At 34.0% G+C, this 17383-nt stretch overlaps 1 protein-coding gene and 1 non-coding gene across 12 annotated transcripts in view; both read right to left on the reverse strand.

Moving 5' to 3' along the window:
- Positions 1-17383, reverse strand: part of SUPT3H (SPT3 homolog, SAGA and STAGA complex component) — a 654394-nt gene that overhangs the window by 548740 nt on the left and 88271 nt on the right. The window lies entirely within an intron of this gene.
- LOC140530564 (U6 spliceosomal RNA) lies at positions 15623-15726 on the reverse strand. The gene has a single exon (XR_011975999.1). It is a non-coding gene; the product is annotated as a U6 spliceosomal RNA (small nuclear RNA).

The following is a 17383-nucleotide window of genomic DNA, read 5'->3' on the forward strand; positions in this document are numbered from 1 at the left end:
AGTTCATTAAGAGTCACACCCTTAACAGTCATTTGTTTTCAAACCTTTGGAAAGACATGAACTCCAATTACAAAAGTTTATTACTACATGCATTACTAGATGCTCTCAAGAGGGCAAAGTCTAAACAGATTATTGAAGTTAAAAGGTGAACTTGCTATATTTTTGACCAAGCAAAAATCTGATTTTGTTAATTTTTTTCATAACAACTTATGGCTTTCAAAACTGTTATTTGTTGCTTATTTTTGAAAAACTCAATGATTTAAACATACTGCTCCAAGGAAAAATTGTAACGTTTATGTTAAGAGATAAAATTGAAAGCTTACTAAAAAAGTTAACATATGGAATAAGGTAGAAAATGGTTCTTTAAAAGTAGAAGATGATTTTGTAATTGAAAATAATCTTCCGAAAGATTTAACTGTAAGAGTTATAATTAATCATCTGAAATACCTACAGACACAGTTTCAGAAATACTTCCCTTCAAATTCTGAATCTAAAAAACTAAGTTGAGTTCATAAACCACACTCAATTAAAATAAAAAATATCAGTCATCTGCCATTAAAAGTTCAAGAAGAATTTGCCAAGTTATCAATAACATAGGCTTAAAACTTGAATTTCCTAAAAAATTGTAAAAATGAAATTTTGGCTTGGGATTAGGACAGAATTTCCAACAATTTCTGAAATGGCCCTAAACATACTTCTGCCACTTTGTACTATGTATTTATATGAAGTGACATTCTCAGCACTGATGATTATAAAGTCAAAGTATCAATCTACTCTGGAAAACATTAGGGATGCTCTACCTCCTGCATTATCAAATATTCTGCCAGGACTTAATTCTTTATGTAAAAATAGACAAGTACATCCATCTCACTAGGATGCAAATTTGCTTTCATCTTTAATAAATAGTAAATTTACATGTACAACAACAAAGAATTGTTTTAAAATAAATTTATGATTTATTATCAGTAAATGTTTGATTTGTATACCTACTTTATATACCTATATACCCAGGGTTGCATAAAAATTTATTGGGTGAAAAGGGATCACAAGTGGAAAAAAATTTAAGAAGCCCTGATCTATATCATATCCCTTACCAGAGGTATTGCACAAGGCCCTTGTCCCTTCTTCCTCTACATTCTCTGTATACTGAAAACCACAGCAGCTCCCATGTGTTTAACAATTATCTATTTTCTATGTAGTCTCTCCCTCTATATGATAGTCCCATATTGCCAACTACCTATTGGACATTTCAAACTAAGCAGTCCCAGAGACCTCCAAGACTCTGTAATCTTCCTCATTCCATACATCCAATCAATCTTTTTTTCTGAGTGACATTTTCTGGAATGCTGCACTCAGGAGCCAATTCAATAAACATTTATTAAGTGCATATTACGTACAATGTATGGTATTAAACGTTGGGACACAAAGACAAAATGAAAAATAGATCTTTCCCTCAAGGAGCAAAAGAAAAACTACTAATAACTAAGGGGACATCAGTAAAGGTACTTTGGTGGCACTTGAGTTCATTTCAGAAGGAAAACAAAGATCCTAAGGGACGGAGGTGAAAATGGAGTACATTACAGAAAACCTTTCCAAAGGCAAAATGTTGAGAGATGTAATGCCACATTTGGGAAACAACATGGACAATTTGACTGCAAGGCTATAAAGGATACTTGTGTGAAACGAGCCCAAAAATGTAGGCTGGAAGCAGATTGTGGCCAGTTTGTAAGACTGAGATTATATTTTTATCCTACAGTTAACATAGAGCCACACAAAATGCTTTGACAGGGGAGTTCCACGGTCATACCTGTGACTTAGAAATATTGTGGCAGCTGTGCTGGAGATGTACAGGAAAGAACTGGAAGCAGAATCAGGAATCGATCAAAGATATAAAGCTAGAACGGACCTCTGAGATCATCTAGGTCAACCTTCTCATTTTACAAACAAGGAAACTAAGGCCAAGGGAAGTGAAGTAACTTGTCCAGGGTCACACAGGTGGTAAATCATAGACCTTGGACTCAAACTCTGATCCTGTGACTCCAAATACAAGACCTTTGCCTCCTGCACCCTGCAACTGTGTGCTACAACTATTAGAGCTGATTGGTGGTTACTAAGAGGTTAAGTGGTTTGCTCATGGTCACAGAGCCAATATGCATCAGAGATTGGCCCTGAACAAACACCCTTGAGAAAATGTAAACTCACTGAAAGAAGGACTGTTGCTCCCTTTGTCTTTGTACCCATAGTGCACTGCACAGAGTAGGCACCTAAAAAATTCTTAATGGACTGGATGGGATTGAAATGTAAATTAAATCTCTTACATATTTAGTAGCCTGAAAATAATAAAGGATAAGGATATAGAGAAGAGAGGAGAAGAAGACCCCAAAGGGAAACAACCTATCACTGTACAGTTTTTCCCAGCATTAGCATTGATCAACTAATTATAAGTAAACATAGCAATACTAAACCTAGCATCTTAACTTTAAAAAAATGGGGAAATGTACCCTTAGTAATTTTTTAAAGGACATTTTCCATAAGGGACTCCTCCAGATCTTCTGTTTGAGAAGGGCAACGAAAGTATCCACCTCATCTTTTCCCATCCTGAAGATCTCCTGGATTTCATGATCTTTAGAAACTCAGCATTCTTCAAGATGGAAACAACTTTCAGATCATTCCCAAGTCCTGCTACAGGACTTCATCATACCCAGGCCTCAACTCCCATCCCTTTCATCCAGATTTTCAGCTTCTTTTTATGTATTGTATTACATTGTGAACTACTTTAAGGGAGGGAATGTCATACATATCCTCAGTGCTTAGCATATGTATTCTTTGTATGGTCAGTACTTAGCTTGGCATATGCTTAAGAAATATTTATTGACAACTTACTATTCACTTATTCACTAGTGCGGTAGATAAAAAGAAACAGGGTTAATTTTTCAAACTCTAAAAGTTAAAAAAAATATTAAGATTGGTCTTCAACAAAGTTTGTGATATGTTGAGTTGCTGTTGTGTCACTCATGTTCAACTCTTTGTGACCTCATGGACTGATGGTCCATGGGGTTTTCTTGGCAAAGATACTAGAGTGCTTTGTCATTTGCTTCTCCAGGTCTGTGCTTACAGGGACTATATAACTTGCCCAGTGTCTGAGGTCACAAATGAACTCTGTGCTTTCTGACTCCAGGCCCAGTGTTCTATCCTCTGTGCTACTTACCTGCCCCTGATATGTTAAGTACTTTTTATCAAATCATCAACAACCTTGCAACATGCTAAGGTTCTACTATACCCAGACTTTAGGTTCTATTAAACTTGCAATTTTACTAAGCCTCTTTATGAAAAAATGCCAAAACCTCATTAAAATATACAGTCCCTTTAATAATATGGTAGAAATGAGCTACCTGCAAAAAAAACAATCATCTCTTCTCTGTCCATTAAACGCGAAAAGAATTTAAGAAAACTATTCTAAGGAATGCTATTACAAAAGCATAAAAACACTACTAGCAAAAGACAACTCTCATCTTTACCCTACAAGGTAAACAAGACTGAAAAGTTACTGAAAGGACACATCTTGACATGGCTAACAAAGTAAGAGATATTGCTGCTTTTGCATCACTAATGGCATAAAAGCTAGAGAAATGAAAGAATTAGTAAGTTTCCTTCTAAAGAACACTGGGAGGTTGGCAGCAGAAGTAGCTTCCATTGCATACTTCTGTAATGCCCCATAGCACATAGCTATGTCTCTAAAAAATTTCCAACAGAGTTTACAAGAGAGTAAAATCTCACTAAATATTTCTGATTGACTGGTAGGCATCTTTGCAAGGTAAAAAAGATAGATTGCTCACATGGAGATAATATTTATAAAGCACTCAGTATAGTGCCTAACACACAGCATGTGCTTTTAAAAATGTTTATTCCCCCTCTGTCCCTTCATAAACCTCAGACGTCTTATTTGACTCAGAATTTTATGATATTTATGTCGAAATGCAATATAACAAATGCAAATATAACAAAGTAACAATATAACAAATATACAAACAAAATGTTGCATCCCCCCTCAGAGAGTGAGTTCCTTTGGGGAAGAGACTACTTTTACCTTTCCCAGTATACATGGTGCTTAGAACAGTGTTTGACTTACAGTAAGGTGCTTCAAAATTATTTTTTATTTATTCCTTATAAAACATAACAAATAACCTGGACGCTAGACTTGATCAACACATAGATCAAGATGTTACGCACAGGATAAAAAAATATATAAAACTCCATGGCAACTTCATTCTTTCTGCCAGTTTGTTCCTTTTGCATCTTCACTGAAGCCTTCCTATGTATATTCATTCTTAGTTCCTTTATTTTCAAAGCCCACATAGGTTATCTTCTTCAAGTCAAGGAGAAATTGGCAAAGGTCCCTTGTTTGATGTGGTAAATATTAAATAAAAAGTCCTTTATTCCTTCTAGGAAACTAAGTTTCTCAGTGTTCAAAACTTAGTGGTAACTAAGGGACTAAAAATTAAGTTACATGAACAATAGAGTAAAAATTTCTAGTATACTAATATATTGTCAAGCCTGTTTAAGAAAATTTTAAATAAATGAAGCATGATAAACTAAGGATTTTTAATTCCTGCATTTAGAAATAATAAGTCTTCAAGAAAAAAAAGAATCAACAGTGTCTCACACAGGCATGAAAGAACCACATAAAATTTGTGTGGTCCCTTCAGCAATCCAACACAAATTATAACTTCTCTCTGAATACAGGCTTTGAATATATTATGCATGCAAGATTATGTTTGCACCAATTAATCTCTTGAAAGGAAGTTTTTATTTCCTAGTCTTTTGCAGTGAAATATTTGAAAACATACCACACTAAAGAAATTATTATGAAGAATATATATCAGAAGTTTGGGCTACAGACCAAGGAGAAAAGATGGAAATTTGGTGATGCATTTCTCTATTGACTAAGATATCAAAGCATGAATGAAAATTCGTGAATGAAATCTCCTTATATTTACTGTCCCAAATATAATTTAAGAGTTCAACAGGTTTCAATTTTTGACCAAAACTATTACAGTTAATTTTTTATATGTCCAACATATATATATATATATATATATATATATATATGTATATATAAAAAATGTGGTGAGAGCAATTATTGTTTTTCTTATTTCACATTTCATAATTAGTTAATAATAATAGTAATAACAATAATAATAAAAACATTTATTAATCACCCACTATCTGCCAGGTACTGTGCTAGGTGGTCTATATATATTATCTAAACTGATCCTCACAACAACCCTGAGAATTAGGTGCTATTATTATCCTCATTTTACATATGAGGAAACTGAGGCACATAACAATGAAGTGACTCGCCCAGGGTTGTATGACTAGTATATGTCTAAGGCTAGATTTGAATTCAAATCTTCCTAATTCCAGATCTAGTGCTTTATCTACTGTACCCCCTGCTGCTACTTCTAAAACTGCTATTTCTTATTCTTAAAATACTGACACATTCCATTTTACATGCTACATATATGACTTGAAATACCATATTTGTATCCATTTCCTATAGAGACTGATTCTGATAAGAAAATGAAGAAAAATATTTACACAGCTCAGTGGTTCAATGCAGGCAGCATTAGACCAGGGGTCAAGAAGACCTGAGTTCAAAAACTACCCCAGACATTTATTAGATACCTAACTCTGGGCAGATCAAATAATCTTCCTCAACCTATTTTCTCATCCATAAAATAAGGATAAATAAGAAAAAAATATAAAATACTTTGCAAAGCTAAAAGTGCTAGATAAATGCTACATGGTATTATTGTATATTTATATAGTGCTACATAAATGCTACATTGCATTATTACTATTATTTCCTACACCTACCTCACCCTCCACATTCACATCATTTTTTTATTCCTTTTCTATATAATATCAACAGAGTAGCTTAATCTGTCCAGAGAAGATGAAAGTTATTTATTAAAGACAACAGTAATTTGCAAGCATATAAAATAAAAAGCTAATTGGTGCCATTTACTACTTCCCCCAAATTACTTTCAAATTCCCTTCAGCCAAGCAATATAGGATTTATAATTTGGAAACCTTGTGGGGGAGATAGCAATAGTATTACTTTGGGAGTACAGCACTGTCCTCCTTTTACCTTGAAACTAAAGGGCTTAAATTCCTGATTACTATATATCATAAATGGGAAACAGCTATCTGAAACATCACCTCCTTCTCACTATCAGTATCACAGAAGCACAAAATATATACAGTCACACAATCTCTATTGTGTGAGATACATTACTAATGTAATTTCTCCTATAAGACGTACCTTTATGAAATATAAAATTACTAAAGGAAAAAGTTGAGAGACTAATTCTATTTAATTTTGTAACTATTCATAGTTTTGCAAATGAGTAATAACAATAACTGACATTTACATTATACTTTACACAGACAGTCTAATTTGGTCTGGATGTCAGAAGTCTTAAGACAAACAGGGCTAACAACAAATCACAAAGGAGATACTCAAGATGACTTCCTCTGTTTCTAACACATACTTTTTAATTGGAATGAAAGTAAGGTCAAGACTAGAAATAAACATAACAAAATTACAAGTAAACTTGGCAAATAATAAAAATATTAAGATAGATAAGGGATATAAAAAGTAGCAAACATTTCATTTCACTTAGCTTTGAAATATAAATCTACCTAAAAAGGGCACATGATTCAACATACTGCCCAATTTAAGTAGAGCTAAAACCCATAATATGGTTTATTATTATGGTAATCTGGATATTAATCAAACTAAGTCAAAAAAAGATTGATAGAAAGTTAATGATCTCAATTAACATAAGGGTTGGTACTCCTCCCATATTATAATAAAAGATACCTCTTACATTTGTTCCAAATAGTAAATAAGCACAAAAGAAAAATAGAAAACTGATACTGAGAATGAAAAATTAATTACCCTACTATGAGTGATTATCATAAACATTATTAAGAGGAAAAGGGAGGGGAAGCAAACATCATCAAGTACCTACTAATAGGCACTGTATTAAGAACTTTATAAATACTGTATCAAATTTAATCTTCATAACCATTAATATAATTATTATTTTATAAGTAAACTTGGCAAATAGTAAATTAAGATAGATAAGGAATATAGTAAGAAGAAAACATTCCATTTCACTTAGCTTTGGAATGTCATAAATCTACCTAAAAAGGGCATATGATTCAATATACTACCCAATTTAAGCAGAGCTGAAACCCATAACATGGTAGGTGCTATTATAATCCCCACTTTACCGCTGAGAAAAGTGAGGCAGACTAAGGCTAAATGACTTCCTTGGGGTTACATAGTAAGGGTCTGAGGCCAACTCTGAACTTAAGTCTTTCTGACTCTGGGCCCACCGCTCTTATCCACTGCACTATTTTGCTATCTCCTTTACAAGAAAGGCAACTAACAATTTTTTATCCTAGGATGTGTCATTAAGCTTTAATTAACATTGGGTTTTCTTTTTTAATCTAAATTAAGAAAGCAAATATGCTGCAAATATTCATGGAAGTCACCAAATTAGAGAGACATGTTTGCAGAAAAACAGAAGGGCCAAATAACAGATAGGACTGTCTTTTGGTGATAAGACATAGATGCATCATACAAAATACCTACAATACATTTTAAGAACCATTTATTTTAAACTCCATCATTAATATTAAAGATAATAGTGGTCTATGCCCTTAGATCACCTTGTAGATTAAAAAAAAAAACACCTTAAAGTAGAGTCAGTTGGAATTTACATAAATTCAGCAACTCTATATATAAATCAAGGTGGATTTGCCTGATTATGATTCTGCTTTACTACAAAAAGTTCTCGTGAGAATCCAGTGTGTAACATCCTTTATCTTTATTTAAAATATTTCCTACATTTTCCCCTTCTCCCAATAGATTCAAAGTTTGTTTTTGGCTTTTTTTTAATTATTTTTTTAAATGTGAAATAAATGGAAACATGGAGGATGGAGGATTAGTGAATGTGAAAATTGGACTTGGTAACTCTCATTATGAAAAATATTTAACACTCCTAAAACCTTTCTTAAAAACACTAAATGCAAAAATGAAGGACACTTTTGAAAAGACATGGGTGAGAAGGAAGACAAAAGCCAAGATAAGGAAATAGCATTTATTAATGGGCAGGCTTTAGGAAGACAAAATACAAGCAAAAAGAAAAACAGACCCTGTCATCAGAGTCACACTATACAATACGCAAAAAGGAGCAGAAAAGAAGGGAAGAGATAGGAAGTACTGGCAGTGAAAATGGTATTAAAATCTAAGTCCATGGTACTGAAACCTAAACCAGGAAGGGTCAAAACAGAGAAAAAAAATTATAGACTAACTTCCTTAACGAATATGGATGCAAAAATTTTAAATAAAATATTAGCAAAAAGATTACAACAACTTGTCATGAGAATAACACACTATCAGGTAGGATTTATACCAGGAATGCAGGGCTGGTTCAATATTAGGAAAACTATCAGTGTAACTGATCATATCAACAATAAAACTAACAGAAACCATATGATTATCTCAATAGATGCAGGAAAAGTTTTTGACAAAATATAACATCCATTTCTATGAACAACACTCTACAGAGCATAGAAATAAATGGAGTCTTCCTTAAAATGATAAGTAGTATCTACCTAAAACCATCAGCAAACATTATATGTAATGGAAATAAGCTAGAAACATTTCAAATAAGGTCAGGGGTGAAACAAGGATGTCTATTATCACCACTATTATTCAATATGGTACTAGAAATGTTAGCTTTAGCAATAAGAGAAGAAAAAGAAACTGAAGGAATCAGAATAGGCAAAGAAGAAACAAAGCTATCACTCTTTGCAGATGATATGATGGTCTTAGAGAATCCTAGAGAATCAAGTAAAAAGCTACTTGAAATAAGAAACAACTTTAACAAAGTTGCAGGATATAAAATAAGCCCACAGCAATCATTAGCATTTCTACATGTTACTAACAAAGTCCAACAGCAAAAGATAGATAAATGCCATTTAAAGTTACTGTAGACATAATAAAATATTTGAGAGTTTACCTGTCAAGACAAACCCAGGAGCTATATAAACACAATTACAAAAGTCTTTTCACCCAAATAAGTCAAATCTAAATAATTGGGAAAACATCAGTTGCTCATGGATAGGTTGAACTAATACAATAAAAATTACATTACAGTTCTACCTAAATTAAATTACTTATTCAGTGCCATACCAATCAGGCTAAAAAATTTATTTCATAGAGCTAGAAAAACACAGTAACATCATTCATCAAGAAGAACAAAAGGTCCAGAACATCAAGGGAATTAATGAAAACAAATGCTAGGGAAGGTGACCCAGCCATATCAGCTCTTGAATTGTATTATAAAGCAGGAATCAACAAAATTACTTGGTACTGGCTAAGAAGTAGAGTGGTGAAGCAGTAGAACAGGTTAGGTACATAAGACATAGTAGTTAATGACAATAGCAATCTACTGTTTGATAAATTCAAAAACCCCAGCTTCTGGAACAAGAACTCATAATTTGACAAAAACTGCTAGAAAAACTGGAAAACTTGTACCATATACCAAAATGAAGTCAAAATGGGCACAGAATTTAGATATAAAGGCTGATACTATAAGCAAACTGGGAGAGCAAGAAATAGTTTACCTGTCAAATTTATGGAGAACAGAAGAATTTATTACCAAACAAGAAATAGAGAACATTATGAAATGCAAAATGGATAATTTTGATTACATTAAATTGAAAAGTTTTGCACAAAGAAAGCCAATGCAACCAAGATTAGGAGGAAGCAAAAAACTGGGAAAGAATTTTTACAACTATTGCCTCTGATAAAGGCCTCATGTCTAAAATATAGAGAGTCACATTTTTAAGAATACAAGTCATTCCCCAATTGATAAATGGTCAAAGGATATGAACAGAAAGTTTTCAGAGGAAGAAATTAAAGCTATCAATAGTCATATGAAAACATGCTCTAAATCACCACTGATTAGAGAAAAGAAAATCAAAACAACTCTGAGGTACCACATCACACCTATCAGATTGGCTAACATGACAAAACAGGAAAATGATAAATGCTAGAAAAGATGTGGGAAAATTGGAACACTAATGCATTGTTCGTGAAGTTGTTAGTTGATTCAACGATTCTGGGGAGTAATTTGGAACTATGTGCAAAGTTCTATGAAACTGTTCATACCCTTTGACCCAGCAATACCACTTCTAAGCCTGTATCCCAAAGAAATCACACAAATGGGAAAAGAACCCACATGTACAAAAATACTTATAACAGCTCTTTTTGTGGAGGCAAAGAACTGGAAATTGAGAGGATACCCGTCAACCAGGGAATGGTTGAACAAGTCACGGTATATGAATGTAATGGAATACTATTACGCTATAAGAAATGATGAGCAGGCAGACTTCAGAGAGGCCTGGAAACACTTCTATGAACTGAAGCTGAGTGACATGAGCAGAATAAAGAGAACACTGCATACAGTAACAGCCACATTGTGTGATGACTAAGTGACAGACTCATCTCTTTTTAGCAATGCAAGGATCTAAGACAACTCCAAAAGACTTCTGATGGAAAGTGCTGTCCACACCCAGAAAAAGAAGCATGGAGTATGAATGCAGATCAAAATCATTTTCTCTCTCCTTTTGTGTATGTGAACGTGTGTGTGTGTGTGTGTGTGTGTGTGTGTGTTTCTTTTTTCTCATGGTTTCTCCCACTGGTTCTAGTTCTTATGTACACCATGCCTGATGTGAACATGGGTCTGATATGAATGCACGTGTTGAGCCTATATTGGTTTGCACATTGTATTGGGGTTAAGGAAGGAGAGAGATGAGAACAAAATGTGAAACTCAAAAACTTATGGAGGTGAATGCTGAAAATTAAAAATAAATTAAAAACAAATTTTAAGTCTAAGTCCAAAGAGTCAGAATAAGTACAGCCATGAAGGGAATGAAGGAAAGTCACGTTGGCGCAGGGAGGAAGTCACCTGTGGGATAAGGAGGACCATGTGGCAAAAGATAATGAGTGGTTTGGACAGTTGAATTTGAGATATCTATGTGACATGTGATATATATCCAACAAAGAGCTGATGATATAGATTGGGGTTATATCAGGAGAGAGACTAGGGCCAGACATAAAGATATGGGAGCTATCTAAATAGATATGATCACTGACCCCTGGAAGCTATTAAGATCACTAAGAGAAGGAGTATAGAAATAGAACAGAAGAGTGTCCAGGAGAGATCCTTGAGAAAGGAAGACCTAGAGATTCTAATAGCCTTTCCTATCCTGCTTTCTTATTACCTATATGACCCTGACCAAGTTACTTAACCCTTCTGCGCCTATTTCTTTGTTTACAAAATGACAAGGTTGGATTAGATGACTGCTAAAATACCTCCATCTTTCAATCTATGATCTTATGTTTTTAGATTGACAAAACCACTATAAACAAGACAGCATGATATTCATTGATGAATCTCATAAAAGGGCCCAATACTTATAATAACACAAAGGATCAATTACAATGACTGGCTTTCATTTTATCAGTACAGTATTTTCACCAATTATATTTGAAAGAGAAACAGATATATGTGCAACCCATTTCTGTCATCCACACAATTCTTTCAGTGTTTAACATTAATCACCCTCTGGTTGGTTGGTGGAGCAAGGGCTCCTCCCAGAATCTTCCTTTAAGGAGGGTACCCAAGCCTGCCATACTTCATTTACCCCCATGCACTCCTTTGTTCTTCTCTATTATGTCCCACCACTTGGGTACTTTCTTTACCCTTTCCCTTTTTAGTTTCTTTTTTGTTTTTGTCTTCCCCCATAAGACTGTAAGCCATGAGGGCAAGAGCTGTCTTTATTTTTCGTGTTTGTATCTTCAGCACTTAGCACACTGCCTGGCACATAGTACAACTAAATAAACGTCTAGCAGCTAACATAAAAATTGGATTCAACAAGCATTTATTGTTTGCTATTTGCCAAGCACTATAGCTTCAGAAGGTGACCATACAAAAACTAAAAAGGCCCTGCCCCAAAGAAGCTTACATTCTGTCAGAGACAAGAATACAATGTTTAACAATAAGTAAATACAAAAAAAAGATGCAAAATAAATACAAAGTAACTCCAGATAGAATAGTAAAAACTGGGAGAGTAAAGAAAGGCCGGAGAGAAGATAGAACTCAAATAGAGCTTAGAAAAAGATTCACATTTTATGGGGCATAAGTGAGGAAGGAAAACATTCCAGGAACAGAGGACTAGCCAGTGCAAAGGCATGGATGGGGGAGACTTAATATTGTATATAAGATGTGAGCAGGTCAGTTTGGCTAAAGTGCACAGGTTATGTAATTTGCAAATGAACAGGAAAAACAGAATGGAGTCAGATTGTAAATGTTTTTGTTTTCAATTTAACTGTTTTATTCAAAACACCACTAAATTTTAAAAAAGTATTTATGTATACAAATAAGAACAAGAAAAAAGAGTGCTTTTACATATAAATTTAAAACTTTTAAGTGCAACTTCCATTTTCTTTTAAATACATATTGAATTAAAACACACAAGTCCTTCAAAGCAATTCACACTGTCTATATTTCCTTCTGGCTTTCCTTCTATTCTCTTCTGTATTTTTTTTTTTTAATTCTCCAATGACTCTTCTCTTTTTTCTCTCTCACCTTCACTTTCATTATCTGTAAAACTGGCATGATAATAGAACCTACCCCATAGGTTATTGGGAGAAACCAATGTGATTACTCATTCAAAGCGCTCTGCAAATCTCAAAGTCCTATACAAATGTCATCTATTTTTGTTTTTTATGTAATTCTATCCCTATCCAACCTCTTCCTCCCACCATTGCCCCAATTAAAAAAAATCACCTTATAACAAATAATCAAACTCAGGCAAAACAAATTTCCATATTGGCCGTGCCCAGAATGTGTAAATTTCATTCTGCACATTTAATTCACCATGTTTCTATCAGTAAGTGGGTAGTAAGCTTCATCCTGAGTCCTCTAGAATCTTGGTTGGTCACAGAACTGATCAGAATTATTAAATCTTACAAAGTTTTCTTTATAATGTTGGAATTATAGACATGCAGTTCTACACATTTCATCCTGCATCAATTCATATAAGTCTTCCCAGGTTTTTCTGAAACCATCACTTGTCATTTCTTAGGAAAAACATTACATTATAACATTTTGTTCAGCCATTCCATAATTAAAGGGTACTCCTTTGTCTTCTATTTCTTTGCATAACAAAAAGAACTGTAACAAAAAATTTTGTGTGGGTAGATGACTCTCCTTTTCTTTGATCTCTTTGGGAAATACGTTTATGAGTACAATTTCTGGGTCAAAGGCATTGCAAGTGACTTTGTGGGGGGATACAGTTCCATGCTGCTTTCAAGAATAACTTTAACTAATTCACAGTTCCCTCAACAGTACATTATTGTGCCAGTTTTCCCACTGTTCTTCTATAAATAATAATTTCCCTTATTGTCATCTTCGCCAAACTGACAAGTGTGAGATGGAACCACAGAGTTTGTTTCAATTTGCATTTCTTTAATTGTCAGTAATTTGAAGCATTTTTTTATGTATACATATATTGAAATCTTAGAATTTGTCCTTTGAGAATTACAAATTCATATCCTTTGATCATTTTTCTACTAGGGAATAGCTCTTGTTACGTATTTGAATTCCTTTCTTATTTATCTTGGATATGACACCTTTAGCAGAGAAAAATGCTGAAAAATGTTTTTCCTCTATTTGCCTTCTAATAAACTACATGATAGTTGTGCAAAAAGTATATAATTTAATGTAAGCAAAACAGACCACTTTCTCTCCTATGATCCTCTATCTCATTTTTTGATTATTAATCAGTTTTCTATCCCTGTGCAAAAAGTTTTGCCTTCCTTGATACTTTAATTCATTATCTAATCATTTTATCTAAACAATATATCCTCTTAATGCTTATCTGAGTATATGGTGTGACATGTCATTGTGTACCTAATTGTATAAGTTTCCTCTGAAGGGTTAATACATATTCCAGGAGAAAGGAGATGTGTGTTTATCAAAAACTATGTTAATTTGTTTCCTACATCATGTACTACTCTTTTTTTATTGACCTGTGCCAAACAGTTTTAATGATTACAACACAGCAGTAGAGTTTGGTGTCCAGTGGTCCAGCAAAGCTCCCTTCATTCTTAACATTTTTGTTATTTTCCTTGAGATTCCTGACCTTTTTACTCCTCTAGATGAATTTTATCAGTTATTCTTAGTTGGTATGGCACTGAATTAGAAAATTAATTTGAATATTATTGCCATTTTTAATGACAGCTAGCATTTGTATAATGTTTTACAAATATTTCATTTTATCCTCACAACAATCTTCAAAGGTAGGTGCTATTATTATGACTATTTCACAAACGAGGAAACTAAGGCAGAGAGAGGTTAAGGGACTTTTCTAAAACATTCAGCTAGTAAGTTTCTGAGGAGAAATCTGAAATTGATTCTTTCTACCCCCTTGGCCAGCACCCTACCACCAAGCTGCCCCTACCATGCCTTTTATTATACTGGCATGGTCTCCTTACCAGTGATACCATTTTACCAATTATTTAGATATTTCTTTCTTAAAAGACTTTGTAGTTGTTTTCTCGTAATCCCAACATATTTCATGTTAAGTAGATTCCCAAATATTTTATGCATACTACAGATAATAATGAACAAAATGTCTCTTTACATTTTATTCTACTGAGTTTTGTTGGTAATCAGAAAGCATTAGGTGCTTGGGGTCCCAGGCAAAGGGTACAAAAAAATAAAATAAACTCTACCCAAAAGGAACTTATAGCCTTAAAGAGAACTAAATAAAGCATAGGTAAGGAAGGAGTGCATTAAGAGCATGTGGGATAGCCAGTACAAGTGCAAAGAGAAGGGAGACTTTATGAGTGGTTTTATGAAAAACTGAGAAAAGGACAGTTTGGCTGATTCACAGGGCAAAGGGAAGAAGATAAATTTCCAATGACGCAGAAAAAATAGGTTGGGGCCAGATTGTGGAGGGATTTAAAAGCTAAACAAACAGGTTTTTATTTTATCTAAGAGGTAAAGAGAAGCCACTGAAATTGATTAAGGAATCACATGAACAAATCTGCACTTAAAAAATTTATTTTGACAGCAACATGTAGGATGAACTGGGTTGTAGAGAAACTTGAGACAGGGATATGAATTGAGGCTGTTGCAATCATCTAGATGAGAAGTGATGAGGACCTGCTGAGTAAAGAAAAGAGGTCAGAAGTAAATGATATTACAGAGGTAAAAACGTCAAAATTTGACAACTTACTGAATATGTAGAGTAAGAGAATGGATAATTCTGAGATAATGCTGAGTGAAAGGATAACACTGAGATTATAAACCTTTGGATATAAGGGATGGAAGTTAGTGCCTTTGACAAAATACAGAAGTCATACACAGAAATTCTCATGATTCATGTGGGTATATTTTATAACTTACTACATTGCTAAAGCTATTGCTTCAATTGATTTTAAAATTTTTTAACCTTTTATTAAATACCAAAAAATAAGACATTCTACACAAATTTATATAACATCTTTCTGAAGGGGTCATGCCAATCTCTGTATTTTTCCAATTTCAGTATATGTTCTGCTGAAATGAGTACATTTCAGATAATTTTTAGTTGAACCTCTAGAGTTCTCTAGAGAGACCATTATATCATTTGCAAAAAGTAAGCTCTATTTTTTCTTTGCCTATGTTTATTCCATTAATATTTTTCTCCTTACTAGGATAACTACCATTTCTAAAACTTAGATATTCAGAATAGAAATTGGTCTATATTTTCCTCTCTCTGTTTTGTCAATTCCTAGTTTAAGAATCAAGATTATATTTGGTAAGATCTCTTTTCTTTTTAAAAAACAATATACATAATATTGGGATTAACTGTTCTTTAAAAGTTTCATATTATCATTTAATAAACCATCTGGTCCCTGGTTTCTTTTTTTCTTGTAAAGGGGAAGGACAGTTCATTTACGACTTGTTAATAGCCTATTTCTTGTTTTTTAATTGTTCTAATACTAATTTTTCTAATATATATTTTCCTAAATATATATTACTTATATTTTTTCATGCAAGTTATAAATCTTCTTAGCAAAATAATTCTTTTGGGTAAAATAATTTGTAATAGCTTCCTTTATCTGATCTTCAGTTGCAAATACTCCCATTTTTATATCGATAATGTTTTGTTCCCCATTTTTTGAAAAGACTAACTTTATAAATTTTTTTTCTTAAAAACAATCTCTGCGTTATTTTTTTTCCTTTCAATGTTGTTAATGTTTGATTTTCCAATGCCCAAATTGTAGGGTGAGGAAGGAAACCTCTAAAGCCCTCCAAAATTCCCCTGCAAACAACTAGAAAAGCACCTTAAAATTGATCTAGGAGCACAGAAGCAGCTTACCAGCCCAGCAGAAGAGGTCTGTCTCACTGGAATGGGAAGGGAACAAAGTCCAAGAGCAACAGCAACCAGCCTCACAGGAGGGGGTCTACAACAAGACTCTAAGTCTGGGAGAATTCACTAGCCAGGTCCTGCTCCACTGCAAGCCATCAGCTCTCTAGGCAAGTGAACAGTATGTGCAGCTTAGCAAGGCGCACTCTAGCAATCCTACACCCAGTTTAAACTATAAGATAGGAATTAACCCCACTGCTGACCAGTATTTAAGCTCTGCCTTGGGGTTGGCAACAGGGGGACCCCACCCCTGGGGCCTACCATAAGAGAGACTCTGTTTCCATAGCGGCCCAATAGCAAAGCCCTAATCCTGGAGCAGACTAGCAGCTAAACTCCATACCCAGGAGAAGCCAACAGGAAGGCTCCATCCACCCAGTACAATCCAGAAGGGAAACCTACCCTACAGAGAAAGCAAACAGATCAGCCCTGAAGCCCAGTAAAAGTCAGAGGTAAAACCCAGAGCCATAGCACAAAAAGCTTGGGATAATACAGGACCAGAGCTCAATTCCCACATAAAAACATCAAGTAACAAAAAAAGGGTGAAAAAATTAGCAAAAAACAAACAAACAAAAGACCTTGACTTTAGAACACTGCTACAGACATACAGAGGATCAAGGCATAAATTTACAAGAGGGCAATAATGTCAAAATGGCTACAAGTGAAGTCTCAAAGAAAAATCTAATTTGGTCTCAAGCCCAAAAAAGCATTGCAAGAAGAGCTTTAAAAGGCCTTTAAAAAGCAAATTAGAGAAGCTGAAGAAAAACTGGGGAACAAATGAGAGTCATGCAAGAGAATCATGAAAAAAGAGTCAATAGCA

This window comes from Notamacropus eugenii, chromosome 2 (genome assembly GCF_028372415.1).
Source record: "Notamacropus eugenii isolate mMacEug1 chromosome 2, mMacEug1.pri_v2, whole genome shotgun sequence".
NCBI lineage: Eukaryota > Metazoa > Chordata > Mammalia > Diprotodontia > Macropodidae > Notamacropus > Notamacropus eugenii.